This window comes from Sciurus vulgaris (genome assembly GCF_902686455.1).
Source record: "Sciurus vulgaris genome assembly, chromosome: 12".
NCBI classification, from domain to species: Eukaryota; Metazoa; Chordata; class Mammalia; order Rodentia; family Sciuridae; genus Sciurus; species Sciurus vulgaris.
In genome coordinates, this window is record NC_136473.1 from 49,265,335 (window position 1) to 49,287,237 (window position 21,903).

Consider the following 21,903-nt stretch of genomic DNA (forward strand, 5'->3'; position numbering starts at 1 on the left):
CTTGGTGTGGGTCTATTATAACTTTGTATATTTGATGTCCTATATGCCTCTCATATTTGATTTTCCATTTCATTCTTCAAGTTTGGAACATTTTCTAATGTTACTTTTTAAAATATTGTGCATTCCTTTGGTTTTGTTTCTGTGCCTTCCTCTACCCTAATAATTCTTAAATTTGGTCTTTTCATGTTATCCCATATTTCTTGGAGTTTCTGTTTATGGTGCCATCTGCACTGTGTGGTTGACTTTATTTTCAAGATTATGTATTTTGTCTTCATTGCCTCTGGTTTTGTCTTCCAAGTGGTCTAGTCTATTTATGATGCTTTCTATTGAGTTTTTACTTCTGTTTATTGTTTATTTCCTTCATTTCAAGGATTTCTGGTTTTTTTTTTCAGAATCTCTATTTCTTTATTGAAGTAATCTTTTGCTTCCTGCATTTGCTCTCATAGTTCTTTATTGAAGTGATCTTTTGTTACCTGCATTTGCTCTCTCATATCATCCTTTACTTTCCAAATCATTTTAATTATGTACATTCTGAACTCTTTCTCTGACATTTCTTCTACTGTGCTGTCAATGGATTCTATTATTGTAGCCTCTTGGTTTGTTTGGGGCACTTTCTTTTTTTTTATGTTGTTCCTGTGTCTTCTCCTCTACCAGTGTGGATCCAAAGAATCTAGTTTCTACCCTATAGATTTATAGTGTCCCTGCAGGTTTCTAATACCTTGCCTTTAAGAGGAAGATAAGTGTTAACAGCACCCAATGCAAACAATATGCAGCCTTAAATAGCTCCTATTAAGAAGTTTACAGTTTTGTCACAATAAACAGAAATGATATGTTTGGTTATTATCTACAATACAAACAGTAGGTTGACAATAATGTCTACAGCTTCTAATGGTGGACAAAGAGAGAACAGTATGGTGTATGGTGTGATGTTTATGGCGTAGGAGGGACTCTCCGGTGTAATGAAGCCTGGAGGGACCTTGGTGATGGTCTTCCAGGTCCTGGCTAGATGGAAGCAGCCATGTTTGTAGTTGGCAGTGGCAGCATCAAACCTGTAGGTACCTTGGTGTTTATATTTGTTTTTCCCAGAAAACTTGAAAATTTCATGATTGGTGTGGCTCTACAACATTATTTTATATTGCAGTGGAAAGAATTTTCTGTATTTCTGATAGGGCAGGTCTAATGATCTTTTTGAGTATTTGTATATCTTGAGAGTCCATTTTTTTCATTCTCGAATGATAGTTTTGCTGAATACGTTATTTGTGCTAGGTAATTTTTGTCTTTCAGCCCTTTGACTGTATTTCTCATTCCATTCTGGATTGCAAGGTTTCTACTGAGAAATCCACTGATAATCATGCAAGGCAACCCTCATAGATGATACACCACTTTTTTCCTGCTGCTCAAAAGGTTCTCTTTATGGTTTTTGAAACTTTAGATATAATGCTCTTCATTTTTTATGTCTTCATTTTTATCCCATTTGGGGATCATTAAGCTTCATAAATTTTATATATGTTTCATTCTTAATGTTTCTAATTTGTCAATCTTTATTTCTTATTGAATTCTTTAGGTCTGAATTTCTGCTTGCTCCTATTTGCTATTTTCATCTCTGTGTTCATATTCTCACTTTACTGATTTAATTCAGTTTTTCTGTTTTCTGTAGGCTCATGAAACATTTTCAAATGGTGATTTAAGAGTTCTGCAGTTAATTCATAAATCTCTGTTTTGAAATAGTAAATTACTATGGCTTTATTTTGTCCCTTTGATTTAGCCATTTTCCATTTTTCTCTATATGCTGTATAGTCTCATTTAGATTTGTCCATTTAAAACTCAACCAACAATAGATTAGCAAAGTCATTGTGGAAAAGAGTACAAAAGTTAGTAAATTAAAATGGAGTGATCATAGAACCCAATAATTCATCTAAAGGAAGTATATTGAACACTTAAAGCACTAAAAGCAATGTAAGTTTACACTGTATTTTAAACTGATAAAGCATTCACTTCTATTCCATATGAAAATTCTGTCTTCATATTTCCTCTGAATATTACATTATTGATATCACAGCTCTTTTTATATTGTATAAACATTAGCAGGGTTCTAAGATGCTTTTTATTCTTTCATATTTCAAATTTTACATAACCAAAGGAGATAAAATCAATATATTGAGGAGATATTCCAATCACCATGGTCAGTGAAGCATTGTTTATATTAGTCAAAGTACGGAACATCTTAAGAGCCCATCAATGAATGAATAAATTTAAAAATATGGGAGTTTTATATATATGTGTATATAGTTTGTGTGTGCATATGTGTGTATACATATAAACATATACAATGAATTATTATTTATCCATATAAATTAAAATCTTGTCTTTTAAAGCAATAATGGTTAACATATAGGATTTTACATTATGTGATATAAGGTAGACACAGAAAGCCATTTACTATGTTTCACATGTAAAATCTGAAAAAGTTTAACACAAATGTAGAGTGAAATGACACTCACTATGGCCTCATTTGTTGGAGTGTAGGAATAATGGTCAAGGACTACAAAATTTGAATTTCACATGCATAAGAAGGTAAGAGTCCTTATAGCATGAGAATATTTACAATTGTTCTACTCATAAAAGCTAATATAATAGATAAAAATGTACAAGAATGATAATTATGTCCAATAATTTACATATTATTTAGCTGTATATAGTCATTGCATTGCAAATATATACTTTAAAAATTCTTATGTATGTGGCAAACACAAAATTTAATTTTTCAATGAAATCAATCAATAAATAACAATAAAAAAGTTTAAAAATTTTTTAAGACTGTTATTTGTCCCAATCACTGTATTGGCTGCATCCAGGCATTACTGACAGCATTCAGATATGCTAGAGACTATTGAAATCCCTCAAATCTGTTTTCAGGATATCTTCTCTGCATTGTCTTTGCATTCCTTAGTTTTAAAAGATTGCTTATATTTTATATATCTGTGGAAAAATGTTGTCCTTGTATTTACTACTCTATCTCATCCTACTGATATCCCTACTATCTAATTACATTCATCATATTTACCAAATGTATTTACCTGAATCTTGTGAGATAATTTAGTATTTTTATTTCTTTCAGTTTTATCTTCTGATTGTACTGAAGGCTTTTCAGCAAATCAAGGTGTAAAGTATTTATTACAAAAAGGGACAAAATGAAGATTTGGAAATTGCAGCCTCGAAAATTTACCCAAAAATGGGAAAGTGTGGGTGAGTGTGATGATCAGAGAGTTTAATGGAAACAACAAATGTATGCCAACAATCCTTGCAAAATACTTAACTATAAACAAAGAACGAGAACATATAACATATAAGAAAAAACTCAATATGTGCTAGTCACTTTTGAAGAACCATGCATTTCTATATGCAAATATCCACAGAAATTTTTTAAATACAACTTTTCTCTTAAAGAAAAATTGGAAAACATAAAAAGAGGTTTAGATCATGTTTCAGTTAACAAATTGAACAATTTCAAATGAAACATTGAGTTAAAGTTTCACTCAAATTTTTTTAAGTACAGGAGATTTAAAAGTAAAGGACATTTCTATGTTTCATAAATTTGAGAGTTCCTTTACAAAAAGTTTATTATTCTGTAATCAACAGATAATTCCTCTCTATGCCAAAATATGTAATACTATTGCATGTGGTAAATTACACATTATTGCCTAATCAAAATGCAGATATAGATATTTGTATTTATTTGTATATATATATATATATATTTGTATATATATATAAAATGAAGGTATGAATACTTGTAGCAAAGTCTGTAGCCACAATAAATACTGGTGTATATATATGGTGTAGAAGCATATGAATGCAATGTAACTCATAACAACTTTTACCATGACTTAGATTCTCATAAACATCAGTATACTTATTTTCAAGACCTCCTTTGCAATTAAAAGAAAATGTGGAAAAGTCTTTCTCAATGTTCAAAACATAACATCCACCAAATATATATATATTCAAGACAAGCCTTGCAAACCTAAAGAATGTGTATACCTTAAGCCTTACTCAACATTGCAAAATTATTACTCGAGAGAAAACCTACAAATGTAAACAGTATGTTCCAGTCTTTGAGAATTATTCAGGCCTTGATAAACACCAGAGAGTTCATACTGAATGTGTCAGAGTTTTTAGTCAAATTTCAAATCTTAAACAACATCAAAAAATTTATACTGGAGAGATACCCTACAGATAGAAACAATGTGTCAGAACCTTTAAGAATAGTTCAGCCCTTTCTAAACACCAGAGAATTCATACTGGAGAAAAACCCTACAAGTGTAATGAATGTGGCAAAACTTTTAATCAAAACCCAAGCCTTAGCATCAGAGAATTCATAGTGGAGAGAAATCCTACAAATGTAAAGAATGTGACAAAGCTTTTAGTCAGATTTCAAGTCTTAAACAACATCAAAGAATTCATAGTGGAGAGAGACCCTACAGATGTAAACAATGTGTCAAAACCTTTAAGGATTGTTCAGTTCTTTCTGAACATCAGAAAATTCATATGGGAGAAAAATCCTACAACTGTAAAGAATGTGGCAAAGCTTTCAATCAAATCCCAAGTCTTATTCAGCATCAGAGAATTCATACTGGAGAGAGACCCTACACATGTAAACTATGTGTCAAAACCTTTAAGGATTGTTCAGCTCTTTCTAAAGACCAGAGAATTCATACTGGAGAAAAACCCTATAAGTGTAAAGAATGTGGCAATGCTTTTAATCAAATCCCAAGTCTTATTCAGCATCAGAGAATTCATACTGGAGAGAGACCCTACAGATGTAAACAATGTGTTAAAACCTTTAAAGACTGTGCAGCCCTTGCTACACACCACAGAATTCATACAGGAGAGACACTCTACAAATGTGAAAAATGTGGCAAAGCTTTTAATCAAAGTTCAAACCTTAAAAAACATCAAAGAGTTCATACTGGAATAAGGCCCTACAAATGTAAACAATGTGGTAAAACTTTTAAGCAAACCTCAGCCTTTACTCAACATCAGAGAATTCATACTGGTGAGAAACTGTACATACGTAAACAATGTGTTAAAACATTTAAGGGTCACTCAGCCCTTTCTAAACATCAGAGAATTCATACTGAAGAGAGACCTTACAAGTGTAAAAAATGTAACAAGGCTTTTAATCAAATTTCAACTTACTCAACATAAGAGAACTCATACTAGAGAAAGACCTTACAAATTTAAACAATATTAAAACCTTTAAGGATTGTTCAACACTATCTAAGCACCAAAGAATTCATAGTTGAGAGAAATGCCACAAAGTAAAAATTGTGGCAAAAATTTTAACAATTAATCAAGCTTTATTCAACACCAGAAAATTCATAGTTCAGAGAAGCCCTTAAAATATAAAGAATATGGTAAAGACTGTATTCAAATTTTAAACCTTCTCCAACATCAGGTAATGGATCCTATATAGAAATCTCATGTGTAATGAATGAAAAGAAAATTTTCTGAAGTGTACACCTCAGAGAACAGCAAAAATATTTATGCTATAGGAAAAAATATAGTTTTTAAGGGTGTATCAAATAATTTATCTGTACATTATATACATGTACAAGTGTTACTGATGGAAAATCCTGTAGACAATGTAGCAATAGCTTTAAATTTTCATTAAGGTTTGCTGGTCATCATTATTTGATATGGTATAAATTTTACAAATATGGAGTATAGTGCAGATAGCTCATCTCAGAAGAGATATAGATTCATTATAAATTCAAGCTTAATAACCTTATTCTTGAAGCCTGGAGAACAAAATTCTTACATCTTGTATGACTTAGCATCATGTCAGAAGAATAAAGTTCATTCCTGAAATTCTTTAGTCTGCATTGTTTCCAGTGACTTTACAGTGAATATTGGAATATATTCTTCTGATTATACATAATTTTTTACTAAGTATAAGTCAGTGTTTTCTATTATGTAACACTTTGTATCTTGAAGGATAGATTATTCTATTTCACATAAGGCTATAGTTAATGGTACTATACTATTAGGTAGATTAGAAGTAAGATCACTATTAATCCTTTTCCCCAGTGTTAAAAAATTTCAAATTATTTGGAGAACTGTTACCATGTTATATTTTTATTTCTTCACCATTGTGTAGTTACTGAGAGATTGATAGTTCTTAGGTGTTATAGGAACATGGTGGTAAGCCCCAGATTTCTAAATTTCATATTCTAAAATTTTACTGTACATTGTTTTTCACAGGCCACCATTTTGGGCCTACAAAATATGAAAAATAAATAAATATATTAATAAAATCCCAAACCAGACTTTGGTTGTGATTTACATAGACTGAAATATATATTTATATAGTTTTTGGTTCTTTTATTATACATGACAAGATTCAATTTTATATATTTAAACAATCATGGAATATATGTTCTAGTTTGGACCCCATTCTTATGAATGTACATGATGGTGAGATTCACTATAGTGTATTCATACAAGTACATATGAAAATTATAAAATATACATTTTTTTAGTGCTAGGTATTGAAACTGAGGATGCTCTACCACTGAGTTACAGACCCAAGCCTTTTTATTTTGCAACAGATTCTAGCTAAGTTGACGAGACTGAGCCACAAAGTTGTAGTCCTCTGGCCTAAGCCTCCTGTGTCACTGAGATTACAGGCATGCAACTAAATTCCTTGTGAAATATACAAGTATTACAATCTGGTGAAAACTTAGGGTTAATTGAACTATGGGTGTAATAAATGTCATGCATGCATATGTGTATATGTGTTATCTGCATGCATGTTTGCATATATATATATATATATATATAGTGCTGGGGATCAAACCCAGGGCCTTGTGCTTACAAGGCAAGCACTCTACTGACTGAGCTATCTCCCCACCCCCTATGCATCTATATATTGAGAAGAAAAGAGATTTGAACTGAAAAAATTTTTAAATTGCTAATAATTTATGAGAAAACTAATAAACTAATGAAAAGTCTACTTTATGGACATTGAACTTATTCCTACCTCAGTTCCTTGTTTAAAATCTCACTATCCCAATTTTGTCATTTTTTACTTGCTTCTTACTCATGTAAGTTCTAATATATGACTTATTCATTGAAAGTATTATTTATGACTTCATAAGAATGACTTTTATGACATTATGTATTCAGATATTGACTTGTAGATACAATTCTGCAATGAGAATATTGATACATTTTACATTAGTAGTATATTACATTATTTCCTTCTGAATGGGAAAACATTAATTTTTTATTTATAATGATATGTGATATCACAAAATTTAAAAAATTTTCTAAGCCAATTCATTCAGGTGAAAACTGGGTAGACCAGTTCTCATGAGACTGTCTTGACATTTGTATAGAGGGGAAAGTTGTGAAAAAAAATTGCTAGGAATACAATAGACTCTCCATAATTATGAGCAAAATATTCTTATTAAAATGAGGTTGATGTTTCATATAAGAGAATTAACTATTGAAGTAAAGAAATTATGTTTTTTTCTGTGTTTAAAAAATCTATATTTTTTATTGTAAACAAATGGGATACATGTTGTTTCTCTGTTTGTACATGGCGTAAAGGCCATTTGTGTAATCATAAATTTACATAGGGTAATGTTGTTTGATTCATTCTGTTATTTTTCCCTTCCCCCCACCTCTCCCACCCCTCTTTTCCCTTTATACAGTCCTTCCTTCCTCCATTCTTGCCCCCCTCCCTAACCCTAACTCTAACCCTAACACTAACCCCTCCCAAGAAATTATTTTAATTCTGCATATGATGCAAGGACATTTCTTCCAGAACTATATGAATTACTCATTCTAAATTTAGGAAGAAGAATATTTTTATTTTATAATTATCTCATTTCTCATTGACTTCAGATTTGTCTTCAGTTATGTAGGCATCACAGCAATTATCCTTCATGGGTTATGTTTTAGTTCTTCATTTCTTAATTTTCTATACATTTCATGTCATACAGGAATTTTTTATCTCTGGTGAATTGTTTGGAATTTAATGTGAAGATAAATGTTGTTTTGGTAATATGTTTGGAGGTTTTGCTCTAGTTTATTTTATGTATAATTAATATTTTGTGTGAATTCACAAAATATGTATATATTATGAATTAATATTATCAGTTCAAATATCATTTCTATTTTTTCTTTGCCTGTGGTTGCTTTTATTCTTTCTTTTTTATTTTATTTTATTTATTTTTTAAATTTTTTACAGACTGCATTTTGATTCATTTTATACAAATGGGGTATATCATTTCATTTCTATGGTTATGCATGATGTATATTTCTTGTGAGAACATTCAGAATACTTTTTTCTATCTACTGTGGGGAGTTTTCCATGTCCCGCATGGATGAGGAGAAGAGTTTCTGTCAGAGGATGATGGTGCTGGCGATCAATTACTAATAAACTTACCTAATCAATAAACTCAAGAGTCAATACTCTTTTCAAATGGAAGGGGATGTGACAGATTGGGCCATACTAGATCTGGCCTCCAACAAGATGGAGGACCCCACCTTCACCTTTATTTATAGTTACATAGGTAAAGGGGCCCAGACTGGGAGGGGCTTTGGTGAGGAACAGGATGGGGTGGAGTTAGGGAAGTCATTTTCTTAGAGAATTAGCATTTCCTCAGGGGTGAGCCACCTCTGTACAGGGCCACTTACTCCCTGGCTGTCTGAAACAGTCTCTCATGACTGCCAGTTCCTGGGAGTCAGACCTCTGTATCCCATGGCTCAGCCAAGCCTGATTCGGCTAAGCATGGATGGCTCCCTGTATATTCCCCTTTTCCTCTTTTTAGAAACACAAATGATGGGCAGCTACTCTGAGGTTCCAGATCTTGGTTCTGAGAGCTGCTTCGAGATCCTGGATCTTGGTTCTGAGGGTATGGCAACATATTATCTTGATACAAAAAAGAATTAGAAGCAAACATGTCATTACAATAATATACCATTCAATTTAGGAAATATTTGATCAGCTAGAGATGCAGAGTCCATGAGATTAATTCTGCTTTCTGGAATATCCTGGATGTGGCAATGTGATTTTATAAGATCCAGGTTATTATTATTGATATGTCAAATATCCATTAGATGATTCCTAATTATCTCTTAGTCCCATTGGAAAGTGTGATATTTAGTTGTAGCAATACAGACATGCTTTCAGTCATTATGGCATTTAAGCCTTTGTTCAAATCAGAGAGTAAAAAGCTCATCACTGATATTTATAATAGCTGTTAAAGTATTTAATTTGATCTCAATCATTTTATTAATAACTTTCAGAGACCATAGCATCTTGACAGAGTAGATATAGATATAATGCATGTGGGAAGAGATAGAAACCTAAAAGAATACATTAAAATATATAGGACCCAAATTAGCAAATCAGAAATAACTGTTAGAATATAAATTGAATTACTCATCTTTCTAATGAAATATTAATCAAGTTTTTGGATTCTAATTTGGTATTTATTACATTCTTACCAGCAGTGCAAAGTAATATCCAAACAATAGAGTAATAGTCAGAAGCACATGGAGTTTCAAAAATCAGAATGATTATATATCTAATCTTATTTTGTATTCTGAAAATAGTTTTAAATAATTCAATTATTTGCCTAGTTTCTTAGACCTTCCATTATATAAAAAATTTAGTTTAAATATGGTTGCTTGTAAATTATTTTCAAGAAGAAGTAAAAACAAAATATTTTTAGTGGCAATGTTGCCACGTTAGGCCTTTCTGGCTTTGAAACTTCTAGAGGAAGATATTTTGATATAACTGTCTTTTATCAATTTTTGAAGATCAATCCAAAAACATATCCACCACCTTTAGAGATAAAGGTAGTATTGACAAGACATTTGTATATTTCATTCATTTAGGAAAGGTGCCAGATTCTATTGCAGAACAATTAAGGCAGTAAGATGTTGGTGAGTATGTCATAGAAATGATAGACTTTTTATGAGAAAGTCCCATCCTAATAACTGTTTGAACATATAATCTTAAATTCCATGGGCCAGTATAATTGTCTGGCCTAGGTATTCCTTATGTTGTCTTTTCCTCAAAGGTTACCTTTAGACAACCAGAGTGTCTACCAGGGGACCAGCATATAGATAAATTTCCACTGTAGCCAGTATAATTAAATCCAGTCACATGGAAGGTGTAATGTGAGTATCTGTGAAACCTCCCATCATATGACTATCATCAATAAGTACTGGGATTGATTCTCCAGCCTACATTGCTGGGTGTATTAAAGGTTAATCCAGGAAATGGCCCATCAGATTTCCCATGTATTTCACTTACCTGAGAGCTCAATAGAGCTCATACAAATATTTTGGTTGGAGATTTAAGATCTCATTATTGTAAAATCTGGTGCATTTTATTACTCAATGTGTCACTCAGCAGTGGTTAGACTCCTAATATAATTTTTAGAAAATTTTTTGAAATTAAGTAGGTTCACATAGGGTTCTGTTTTCCCCTTTTTATTGTTTTTTAATTGTAGAAAAATATTGATAGAAACTGGAGTATTATTGGCCTTAAATTGTAGACAATGCCCTAGCATTGTACAAGTATTCAAACCATAAGAAGTGACAATAAATATTTCTATTTGACCAGGAAAATTAATAAAATTTACCTATTGTTAAAGTCAATGTTGTTGAGTTGAAGAAGGCATTACAGTAAAATAAGGCCTAGTTTTTAACCAAATATGTTTTTATTTTGTCTCTAGTAGTGGGCTGAGTTACAAAGTTATAAAATGGAGTCAGTACAGACATAGAAAAATCAGTCTCATGACCTGTTTATTCTATAGGTAATGACTTTACTATTTTACATTAACTTATTAGAATTCAGGATAGTGATTCAATAAGTTATTTTAAAAGTCTTAGAATTTATGTCATTGATCTATCAATCATATTCTAAGGGATGTATGCAAAGATAATCTTTATGCATAAAGATATAGTTGTATGAATATCTTCAATAACCTTGGTTTTAAGGTAGCAAAAATAATCCAAATGTCCAATATAGGGTTTTGGATAAATAAAGTGTATGATAAAAAAAATCTGGCATTAAAAGTAATGTAAAAGAATATTTATTATGTGCAATCTAAATCTTACTAGCTTTAAAATTAACAATATGATTCTATGTGTATAAAATAGGTATATCCCCTGGCTCATTTATGGAAAGCAATTTAGAAAGTTATTTACTAAATGTTAATAATAGTTGCTTATGGATGATAGAACCTCAAAAGAGTCTTATATGTACTTAAATTTTTCTAAGTGGGTTTCCTGACAAAATTCAAGTAAGTTACTTAATCTTGAAACCATCTTTAGCCTCTTATCTGAATATTATTTCATAAAACCTCCATATATAATTATTTGGATTAATAAAAATTAGGTAGCATAATTCAGTATCACATCTGAAACATGAAACAGATAAGTCAAGAGAACTTCCATCCCCTCTTGGGGAAAGGTGTAAAAATATTTCTATATCTCGTATGTTAACCTTTAAATAAGCCAGTATCTCCTGAATGTCACTAGGAATATAGTTTACTTCTTAGTGTAGAGAGTAACATAAAAATTGTATAACATGTTTATTTAATTTTAAAATATTAAATGACATAATTTTTAAATTAATTTGTTATTATTATATAAGTTTTTAAGTAAACATTATTGAAAAAGCTTTAGTTTGGAGAGCATTGACTTAGTAAAATGTTCCTTCAAATCTTATATTTTAAAGACTTCTTTATCTAGAAAACTAGGATACAACTAGCATAATAAGTCAGCACTGATTACAATAGTTAATTAAAATATAGTCATTGATATTTTATATTAATCAAATTTGACTTTTAAAGAGAAATTTGGAATATAAGGTGGTATTTTTAAAATAAGTTATTGTTTCATCAAATTGTATAAGTTATAATTTCTTTGAAATTAGATTTTTAAATAATAAAAAGTCAACAGACATAAGAAATTATTTTATTGGAATGAGAGATTAATGTTTTAGGTACTTCCTTTTTCTTCTACCCTTAAGTTAGAAGGTCTAATTAATAGGGGTTTGTGAAAAGATCTTATCCATATTTGTAGATAGCCTTTATGATAGAAACAGTAGATTTTAAAGAATAAAAAGCTTTAAATAATCTTAGCTGATTGTGTTAATTATATAAAGTCAATTTAATTATATATAAGCCTTTTGAAAATTATTTTGTACAAATTTTGTTTTAATTTATTCAAATATGTTACAGTCTTCTATTTTACCAGGTGAAAAAAAAATTTTTTAGACCCTTATATATCACATCTGATAGTTTAAGTCCTAGCATCTTGGTTCTCAATGAGAACAAAGAAAATAAAGGAATTTTAAACCTTCTTTATATTAATCAGTTTGCAAATACATCTAATGTTTAAATATTTTTTAGTTAAGAGTATCTGATGTTTTTATATTTAGTAGACATTTTTGTATCCAGTGATGATCTGTTAGCATTTCATCCTTGTAAATCATTAAGTATAATAATAATTATACTTAATTATTATACCTATAACAAAAATTTGTATAATTAATCCCATTTACCTCAAATTAGATTTCTTTATTCTTAACTGCAAAAGTCAAGACATCAAACAAATGTAGATATTAATATTAGTCATCTCTTTCCTGTTGAAGAAAACTGTTTGAAACAAGAGATATAGGGATTAGCAATTTTATTATTTATTTGACCACCTAGAAAAATGTGAGTTTATAAAGAAACCTTTTTATTTTTAGTTGTTCACACAATATAAATTAAACTTTACTAATTTACATGAATTAAAGGTATATGTATCCATTTTTAAATTTTAATTCATGAGTTCTCATCTATAGGCCAATTTTGAAATCATGTACATGATATATGGATGCACACATATAGACAGACAATATAATACGCACATAACACAAAAGCAAAGACCTTGTAGCTTTTTATAGGTGAATCTCCATTGTAATGTACCAGATGTTCAAAAACTCTAGTTGAATAAAAATAGGGCTGATCAGAAAAACATTAAAATTATGAGCTCAAAAATAGAGAATTTAAGGAAAACACAAGAGTTCTGGAAAAAATGATATGGACATTAATTATTTTAGTAAAGCACCATACAATTTACTTTTTGCTTATATTAGCCAAAGTTCAGGTAAAAAATATTTTTTTCCCTTTTTTTTGGCAGGGGAGGGGGTCAGTGTCTAAGACTTGTCTTCTGCTGAGTCTGCAGTCTTCTTCCATTTACATCTCAATGTGAGCCTTGACTGAGATTTGGAAGGAGCTGAAGGAAATTATTGGTCTGAACAGAAACTTCATGCCTAGGGTATTTTAATTATTTTTTTTCCAGTTGGTAATCACACAAGTTTGGATGTCAAAGAAAATTATGAGACCTTATTTTATTTTATTTTATTTATTTTATTTTTCCCAGAAAATTGTTACTCAGGAAAGTAGAAGACTAACTAAGTAGAAGATTAAGATTTAATTTGCCTTTTCTTCTGTAGAATTAAGAAGAATTAGCATTCAAGTGCAGCAAACCAAGGGGAGGGTCTAGAAATAAGCCCATGAAAACCATGCAGATCTGCCATGTTTTCTCCAAATTCTTTACAGTTTGGAGCTAGGTGGGTCACTGGAGCAGGACTGTTGAAATGCAAATTACAGAGGTCCCATGCTAACTCATCTTCCTCTGACTCTGAATGCTCTCCAGTCTTTTACATAGAGATCCTGTCCCCATTCTCCAGTATCACTTTGTGTAAGGGAACCTGCCTAGAGCTAACTTCAATTTTCGAAAAATTTTTTTTTTTACTTAACACATTCCCAGAAGACAAAGATGTCCTTGAGGATTAATATTCCTGACTCTTAGATCTAAATATCTTAACAGCATTTCTAAGTCCTGTGATCAAATCTTCTGAAGTCTGTTAATCAATATCTTGGTCCAAGTACAAGGAAATTTTCCTCAGAAAATGATGGACAAACTTCCTGAATTGCCTTTAAGAACAATATGAGCTCTTGTACATAGTGTCCCTTCTGTTTTAAGATAGTTTTCAAGATATCTAAGTAACTTTTCCTCCCTTAAGTTAGAGATTTTCCCTGAATTCCTGATTAGGATCTTTTCTTCCCAGGATTCTAAACTTTGGCACCTAACTCACCCAAGTTGGGTCTCAGTCTTGAACAAAGTCACACAGTGAAGCTTCACAGCACTGCAGGAGAGAGATGCAGGCAGACCTGTGAGATTAAAAATGACCAGGTCTGCTGGAAGTTATGTTCTTTCCACTGAATTTTTATTCTGGCTAAGTATTGAATGTGACAGAATAGATTTGTGTTTTTATTTCTCTCTCTAGAGTTGAATTCCCCAGGCTTAATATCACACAATAAAAAATTCCTTTCTCTTCCTATTAATAAGCTATTCACATGCACATGTTTCTAGGAGAAAGGACCAGACACCTGCCTTAATTTCTTTCTTCTAAAATCCTCTCGAACTCTCTGTGTTTTGGGCACCAACTGTGGGGGATTTTTCTCATCCCACATGGATGAGGGGAAGAGTTTCCGTCAGAGAATGATGCTTGTGATCAATTAACTACTAATAAACTTAACTAATCAATAAACACAAGTCAATACTCTTTTCAAATGGAAGGGGGTGTGACAGATTGGGCTATACCAGATCTGGCCTCCAGCAAAATGGAGGACCCCACCACCTTTATTTATAGTTACATAGGTAAAAGGATGAGGAACAGGATGGGATGGAGTTAGGGAAACCATTTGCTTAGAGAATTAGCATTTCCTCAGGGGTAAACAAGATCTGTATAGGGCCACCTATCCACTGGCTGTCTGAAACAGTCTGTCATGACTGCCAGTTCCTGGGAGTCAGACCTCAGTATCCCATTGCTCAGTCAAGCCTGATTCTGCTAAACATGAATGGCTCCCCACATACTGCCTTATAATATCAATACATTATTTTTTTTCTGAATAAGTAGAGAGAGGATCCCTATTCCCATCCCAAAAGCAGAAGGATATTATTTACAGTAGGGAGAAGGGTGGGTCTGAAGGCTCCAAACCAGTATTATTAAAGGACTGGACTTCTCATTTGGGTTAGTTGTTTTCTATTTGTCCTGCTTGCTTTTCCTCCCCCACCATTTAATGTTCTGACCTGTCCTGCTCTGTGCCCAGGAGGCTGGACTTTCCCAAACACATTTCCCTTGTTTACCTGCTGACCGTATTCTAGGTGGGTTTGGCCAACAAGCGGCAGTGGCAGGACAGGAGAAAGAGATTGAGGTAGTCTTTTCCTGTGTTTACTCTGCTTTCCTGGCAGCAGCTGGGCCCTACCATAAGGATGGTCTGCTGAATTCTTTCTCCAGACCTGATTCAGCTCTCATAGGTGCTTTGGGTGGTGATGATTTCTCACTATTCTAGTTGAGTCTGTGGGTGCCTTGTTTCCCAAATGCTGCCCTCCCCTCCACTACAAGTCCTTTCACTAATCTTTCTGTCTGGAGCATCTGCAGTAAATGTCTTTATTGCCAATTGGCATCACAATATCCAAAGCCAAGACCAGGAGCTTTCTAAGCAAAGGCTTAACAGTCTTTGCTTAGTAAGCAAGACTTCCTAAGACACCCGTGGCCCAAGCCCTGCCTTAGGGGTTGATGGTAAAAGCAGTCTGGAGAAGAAAACTCCAGGTCTCTTTTCTGAAACTACTCACAGTCAAGTGTTGTGGTTGATCTTCATTTTAGAAATTTAAGAAATAAGTTTGATACATCTACTGATAATACATTATTAACTACTGTCACCCTAGGATGTAATAAAACACTAGAACTGCCAGCATTACGGAACATTCTCAGCAAAATATTCCATGAGGAAGAGATGAAAAACAAACAAGCAAATCAGCAAAGGGAGAAATTATCCTAAAAGAATTGTCAAATAAAGGAAGAACCAAGTGGTGTCAAATAAATAAATGAATAAATAAATAAATAAATAAAATAAATGAACCAAATGACTGGGAATACAAATAATATCTCAATAATAACCCTGAATGTTAGTGGCCTGAATTCATCAATCAAAAGATATAGACTGGCAGATTGGATTAAAAAGAAAGATCCAAAAATATGTTGCCTGCAAGAGACTCACCTCACAGAAAAAGATACCCACAGACTAAAGGTGAAAGGATGGGAAAAAACATACCATGCACACGGACACAGCAAAAAAGCTGGAGTATCCACCTTCATTTCAGATAATATGGACTTCAAACCAAAACTGATCAGAAGGAATAAAGAAGGACATTACATACTGCTTAAGGGAAGCATAAATCAGCAAGACATAAAAATCATAAACATCTATGCCCCAATCAGTGGCTCATCCATGTATGTCAAACAAATCCTTCTCAATTTCAGAAACCAAATAGACCATAACACAATAAGACTAGGTAATTTTAACACACCTCTCTCACCACTGGACAGCTCTTCCAAACAAAAATTGAACAAAGAAACCATAGATCTCAATAACACAATCAATAATTTAGACTTAAAAGACATTTATAGAGTATACCATCCAATCAAGAGCAAATACACTTTCTTCTCAGCAGCATATGGATCCTTTTCTAAAATAGACCATATACTATGCCACAAAGCTAATGTTAGCAAATACAAGAAGATAGACATACTACCTTGTATTCTATCAGGTCATAATGGATTGAAGTTAGAAATAAATGAAAGAGTAAAAAAAAAGAAACCACTCCAACACCTGGAGATTAAACAATATGCTATCATGTGGTGAATGGATAACAGAAGATATTAGGAAGGAAATTTAAAAATTCTTAGAGGTAAATGAGAACAAAGACACATCATATCAAAATCTCTGGGACACTATGAAAGCAGTACGTAGAGAAAAATTTATTTCATGGAGTGCATTTAATAAAAGAAGTAAAACTCAACAAATAAACAACCTAACACTACAGCTCAAAGCCCTAGAAAAAGAAGAACAGACCAGCACCAAAATAGTAGAAGACAGGAAATAGTTAAACTCAGAACAGAAATCAACAAAATTGAAACAAAAGAAACAATTGAAAAAATTGACAAAATAAATAGTTGGTTCTTCGAAAAAATAAACAAAATTGATAAACCTTTAGCCACACTAACAAAGAGAAGACGAGAGAAAACCCAAATCATTAAAATTCGGAATGAACAAGGAAATATAACAACAGTCACAAGTGAAATACAAAACATAATTAGAAGCTATTTTGAAAATCTATACACAAAAACAACAGGAAATTTCAAAGACATCAACAGGTTTCTAGAGACATATGAATTGCCTAAACTGAAGGAGGAGGACACACACAATTTAAATAGACCAATTTCAAGTAATGAAATAGAAGAAGTCATCAAAAGCCTACCAACAAAGAAAACTCCGGGACCAGATGCATTCTCAGCCGAGTTCTACAAAACCTTTAAAGAAGAGCTCATTCCAATACTTCTCAAAGTATTCCATAGAATAGAAGAGGAGGGAACCCTCTCAAACTCACTCTATGAGGCCAATATCACATTGATACCTAAACCAGACAGAGACACATCGAGGAAAGAAAATTTCAGACCAATATCCTTAATGAACATTGACACAAAAATTCTCAACAAAATTTTACCAAATTGCATACAAAAACATATTAAAAAAATAGTGCACCATTATCAAGTGGGTTTCATCCCAGGGATGCAAGGTTGGTTCAACCTCAGGAAATCAATAAATGTAATTCACCATATCAATAGACTTAAAGTCAAGAATCACATGATTATTTCAATAGATGCAGAAAAAGCATTTGAAAAAATACAGCACCCCTTCATGCTCAAAACACTAGAAAAAATAGGGATAGTGGGAACATTCCTTAACATTGTAAAGGCCATCTATGCTAAGCCCATGGCTAATGTCATTCTAAATGTTGAAAAACTGAAAGCATTCCCCCTAAAAACTGGAACAAGGCAGGGATGCCCTCTTTCACCACTTCTATTCAATATCGTCCTTGAAACTCTAGCCAGAGCAATTAGACAAACCAAAGAAATTAAAGGGATATATGAATAGGAAAAGAAGAACTCAAACTATTCCTATTTGCTGATGATATGATTATATACTTAGAGGAACCAGGAAATTCCACCAGAAAACTTTTAGAACTCATAAGTGAATTCAGTAAAGTAGTGGGATATAACATCAATGCACATAAATCTAATGCATTTTTATACATAAGTGATGAATCTTTGAAAAGAATAATTAGGAAATCTACCCCATTCACAATAGCCTCCAAGAAAATAAAATACTTTGGAATCAATCTCACAAAAGAGGTGAAAGACCTCTACAATGAGAACTACAGAACACTAAGGAAAGAAATCGAAGAAAACCTTAGACGATGGAAAGATCTCTCATGTTCTTGGATAGAAAGAATTAATATTGCCAAAATGGCCATACTACCTAAAGTGCTATACAGATTCAATGCAATTCCAATTAAAATTCCAATGACGTACCTTACAGAACTAGAGCAAGCAATCATGAAATTCATCTGGAAGAATAAGAAACCCAGAATAGCTAAAGCAATCCTTAGCAGGAAGAGTGAAACAGCGAGTATCGCAATACCAGATCTTCAACTCTACTACAAAGCAATAGTAACAAAAATGGCATGGTATTGGTACCAAAATAGAAAGGTAGGTCAATGGTACAGAATAGAGGACATGGACACAAACCCAAATAAATACAATTTTCTCATACTAGACAAAGGGGCCCAAAATATGCAATAGAGAACAGATAGCCTCTTCAACAAATGGTGCTGGGAGAATTGGAAATCCATATGCAACAGAATGAAACTAAACCCATATCTCCCACCATGCACGAAACTAAACTCAAAATGGATTAAGGACCTTGGAATCAGCTCAGAGACCCTGAATCTTATAGAAGAAAAACTAGGTCTAGATCTTCAGCATGTCGGCTTAGGATCAGACTTCCTCATCAGGACTCCCATAGCACAAGAAATAAAAGCAAGAATCAATAACTGGGATAGATTCAAACTAAAAAGCTTTCTCTCAGGAAAGGAAACTATCAGCAATGCGAAGAAAGAGCCTACACACTGGGAGAAAATCTTTGCCAATCATACTTCAGATAGAGCGCTAATATCCCAAATCTATAAAGAACTCAAAAAACTCTACACCAAGAATGCAAATAATCCAGTTGACAAATGGGCTAAGGAAATGAATAGACACTTCACAGATAAGATCTACAAGCAATCAACAAACATATGGAAAAATGTTCAACATCTCTAGTAATAAGAGAACTGCAAATCAAAACTACCCTAATATTCCATCTCACCCCAATTAGAATGGCGATTATCAAGAACACAAGCAACAACAGGTGTTGGTGAGGATGTGGGGAGAAAGGTACACTCATACATTGCTGGTGGGACTGCAAATTAGTGCAGCCACTCTGGAAAGCAGTGTGGAGATTCCTTAGAAATCTTGGAATGGAACCACCATTTGACCCAGCTATCCCACTCCTTGGCCTATAGCCAAAGGACTTAAAATCAGCATACTACAGAGATACAGCCACATCAATGTTCATAGCTGCTCAATTCACAATAGCCAGACTGTGGAATCAACCTAGATGTCTTTCAATTGATGAATGGATAAAGAAACTGTGGTATATATATATACAATGGAATATTACTCAGCTATAAAGAATGATAAAGTTATGACATTTGCAGGCAAATGGATGAAATTGGAGAATATCATGCTAAGTGAGATAAGCCAATCTCAAAAAACCAAAGGATGAATGATCTGGCTGATAAGTGGATGATGACACATAATGGGGGGTTGGATGTAGTTAGTGGTCAGGTTAAAATTAGGGTTAGGGAGGAGGCAAGAATGGAGGTAGGAAGGACTGTATAGAGGGAAAAGAGGGGTGGGAGGAGTGGGGGGAAGGGAAAAATAACAGAATGAATCAAACAATATTACCCTATGTAAATTTATGGTTACACAAATGGTATGCCTTTATGCCATGTAGAAACAGAGAAACAATATGTGTCCCATCTGTGTACAATAAAAAAAAAAACAGTAGAACTTATTGTTTCTATATAGCTGTTATTATCAATACCTCCCTGTCCTTCCATACCTCCCTCAGGTATAACCACAGTTCTGCTCTCTACTTCTCTGAGATCAACTTTTTTAGATTTTATACATTGGAGCATAGTGTTTTTTATTCCACATCTACCTTTTTTTCACTTACCACTAAGTTCAATAGGTTCACCTACTTTGCTGAAAATGACAGAATTTTATCCTTTTGTTACTGAGTTATATTCCATTTTATGTGTTTATGTGGGTGTATCTTTTTCCATTTATATGTGTATGGGTACTTGATTTTATTCCATATCATGACTGTTGTAAATAGTGCTATAACAAGCACTTAGCATGACATGTTTGGCAATACAAAATGACAACAACTCTTCATGGCATACGCTAGATGTTACTGATATCTCAACCTCTTGTGTCTTCATTTCAGCTTCAGTTTCATTATCAGCTCACAAGTCATCCCCTCAGGAATGCCCATAGGGATTGTGACACTGCTACAGTCTTGTTAGCTTCACAGGACTTTCTTTGAATATCAGTGGAAGCCCCTGTGACCCCAAAGAACTCTACATTTTTGCAGAACCAGAATCACCAGGACGATGCCAAGGACTGTTGCTGGCTTGAGTAGTAGCAGGGTCCCCATGGGCATGGCTGCAATAGCCTTTGCATGCATGGTCAACTAAGAACAGTAAAATAGATCCTGGGGAAAGGACTTCCTGGACTTCCTCCTGCAACCAATGTGCACCCAGTCTCTTAACATAAGCTTTCATTTTTACACTTTAATATGGTATTGCTGATTGCTTAGATGCCCTCAAAGCACATTTTCTGTTGTCTCTTTGCAAAGCATTTGCTTCCCTTGTACTAATCTCTTGAACAATCACATCTTTCTTAACACCAATTTTACAGGCAATGTTCAGGCTAACCTGCAAGTTTTTAAAATTATTTCACTCTGCTTTTTGCTTCTGATTATCACATTCAACCTGACTTAAAGCAGTCATCAATACCTGTACTTCTTTCTGAATGCTGTAGTGTTATGATTTTTTTCCCCACAACATTAAGTGAGTCATTGATTTTAAATTTGGCTTGACAGATTTGCAGTTCATGGATAAAGTGGAGACAGATTATTTGGCAGAATATAGCATGTGGCTTCTAGTTCAATTCCCAATAGAGTCTCTTTCACTCAGAACTATCATAAGCATAGTCTTTACATTCCTATCATCCATCTGGTTCTCTGAGCTCATTCAAGAATAATCTGTTATGCTCTGCTTACATTATAAGGCTTTTGCAGTCTGCATTTCAAAAATTTCAAAACTGCTCCCACAAACCAATCCAAAGACTTCTGAACCACATGGTCAGTTTAGTCACACTAACTCCATTTCTGGTACCACTTTCTGTGTTAGCTTTTTATCACTGACCAAAATAACTAACAGGAACAACCTATAGAAGAAAAACTTTAATTTTGGCCTCTTTGTTTCAGAGGTTTTAATCCAGCGATGGGCTGACTCCAGGGCTCTAGACCCAAGGTAATGCAGAACATAATGGCAGAATGGTATGGAGGAGGGAAGTTACTCAGTTCCTCACAGCTGGGAAGCAGAGAAAGCCACTGGTGACAAAACATAAACTCCAAAGGCACACTCATTGACTTGCTCCAGCCATACCCTGTCTACCTACAGTTACCACCCAGTACAGTAGTCCTTTCAAATCATCAGTTCATCAAATGAATCACTCTAGGTTATAGCACACCTAATCATTTCATCTCTGAATGTTCCTACATTACCTCATATGACCTTCCAAGG

The 21,903-nt window shown here is 33.2% G+C and overlaps 1 pseudogene across 1 annotated transcript in view; it reads left to right on the forward strand.

The window, feature by feature from the left end:
• Nucleotides 1-3,191: 3,191 nt before the first annotated feature.
• LOC306641387 (ubiquitin-conjugating enzyme E2 variant 1-like) overlaps nt 3,192-21,903 on the forward strand; it is a 50,210-nt pseudogene continuing 31,498 nt past the window's right edge. The window contains exons 1-2 of the transcript in view: nt 3,192-3,246; nt 8,841-8,924. The product of the transcript in view is annotated as a ubiquitin-conjugating enzyme E2 variant 1-like (transcript). The remainder of the gene's footprint in view (nt 3,247-8,840; nt 8,925-21,903) is intronic.